Source organism: Seriola aureovittata, chromosome 14, assembly GCF_021018895.1.
Source record: "Seriola aureovittata isolate HTS-2021-v1 ecotype China chromosome 14, ASM2101889v1, whole genome shotgun sequence".
In the NCBI taxonomy this organism is placed as follows: Eukaryota; Metazoa; Chordata; class Actinopteri; order Carangiformes; family Carangidae; genus Seriola; species Seriola aureovittata.
In genome coordinates this window covers 8441148-8443477 of record NC_079377.1, presented here as the reverse complement: position 1 = coordinate 8443477, position 2330 = coordinate 8441148, and positions in this window count along the sequence as shown.

The window sequence follows — 2330 nt, the reverse complement described above, 5'->3', positions numbered from 1 at the left end:
TACCGGCATGTTCGCGAGTTCGATACGAATCGAGTTTTACACTGGTACTTACTGAGTCCGGGAAATAACCATATCCCCTGTCTAAAAAGAGTCACGTTAATAAAACCTTTCGTCTTGCCCTGTCTATTCGGCATTTATGTGTTGTCAGACTAACTACCAGTTAGTCTATATGGAAGCATATACAACCTTAAATAGTGTTAAAATGTCTCTTGAGTACCATGTGACATACTTAACTTGCTAGTTGCAGGTAGTGACTGACATGTTTTCCCCTCAGGTATTTAATGTAGCTGTATATGCTGCTGATGTTCAATACTACAAACCTGTATAATAGACTCAACTGCTGCTGATACCAGGGGTCATATTCACTTGCTGCCTTCAGCACATCCCGTACATGTCCAGCTCAGTGCTTATGCCTCCTTCCCTGATTCCTTCATGTACCAAAGTGAGCCAGCAGTCTCAGTTTTCGTTAGGCTGTTACTTGCTAACCTGAGGATGTCCGTGACTCCTGCCGTCTGCAGACTTTGGATAGACTAGCTCCTGCAGTTCGGTTAAGTTACACAACTTGCAGTGTTAATAACTGTTTTACATTTTGATTTAAATGCTTTTGTTATCTACAGGTAATTTCCTATTGTGCTATTGTCATGATACAACTTACACGTGATACTCGAAATACTCGAAATACTCGAAAAACTCGATATATTCAAATCACACTTCGGTATCCCGGCACTAGTGCTGCCCACTGAGAGCATGGCTGTGAGCCCCTAGCGACTCCCTCGTGACGTGTAGGGTGAAGAAGCGTCCACTAGCATCCCCTGCTGGCTGTTTTCATCCTGGAGAAACACACATTCACACTGAACAGGACCCTGTGTGTGAATTTCTGAGTCTTCACCAATACTAATGGTTACTTGTAGTGTTTACTGATGTACAGGTTAGGATTCAAGTTTTCACATTTTTCACCAAGGCATTCTTTACATTCCCAAAGGGGAGTTATAGTGTGTTCAACCAGCTTGGCCGCATTAACCTGTTCAGAGGCCATGGGCAAAACATTTTTGTTGACTGGTGACCCCCACCTCCCACTCTCTGTGTATTGTATATTTAGGCCTACCAGTTGCCTCCAAGTTTCCATTAAGAACAATGCAAACCTGACAGCAGCAGCCTGTGATGAAATGAATCAAGGTTTTCCATGTGTCAGTTTGTGTTTCTTGAATTTGACAAAGGTAAATGCACCATGTGAGTGAAATATAAGATGAAATAATGAATGTCTTATTGTTAGATTCTGACATAGGGCCTCTCCACAAGGCAGGGCTAAATGATTAGCTAATAAAGCAGGAGCCATTTTAATAAATATGGTACTTTAGTAGTGCAAATTCCCTAATGAATTTGCAGTGGTTCCTTTTCACAGACAACATTTTGACCTTTAGCAGTAGGAAAATCACAGGTATAAATAATTAAATGAACAATAGCTGCTTTGTTTTCAGGTTCATGGCATTGTGCATCATTGTGCTGGCTTACTGTTATGACTGACTGACACTTGCATACAACAGAGCCATTGTTAATGTTATTAGTAAAACCTCTGCTTTTTCTACTATGGCATTTGTCTATGGTGATCAGTTACACAAAATATGCCTTTTTCATGACTTGTGTCTAGAATTCTATGTTTTCTCTTTTGTCTTGTGAATTTCTAGGTATTTTTAAAAGATCCTTCAAATTACACAGTCTGAGAACAAAAAATAAGTTTTTGGTTAAACTTCTTATTACTGACATCCATTTTAAGGCCCTAATATCCAAATTAGGTTGTCATAAGTCAACAAGGTTGGGAACCAGTGTTGTAACAGACTAAGTTGATGAAGGAAGATGATGGAGAGCTGATGAAACCCCCATCCCTGTTGTTTATAGTTGTAGCAACCCAGGTGACTATTTCTGTCACACACAATGACATAATTGCAGCAGTAGATGGCGCTGTTACACATTGTTTCAGATTGCCCATGAAGTTAGCAAGCTGTTACAGCCCCAAATGCATCGACTCCTGCCCAAAATGTTTCTAAGAATATGATCCACCATAGGATTACTGGTCAGATAATGTGACCAGATGATCCAGTTGGTCTGGTTGAGGTACACTTGGGCAATGCCCTCAATAATTTGATACTCTGTGTTGGCTGCTTGCACAACAGCAATTCATGAGGATTGGAGGTCGTAATCAGAGATCTCAATGATTTAGTGTGAAGTTCTTTAAAAAACTGAAAAACAAACACAGCATGGTAGAAGCATACTGACACAGGCTGGTGTATAAATAAGCCTAACAACCTCAACTTATTCTAGTGTGAAATTAT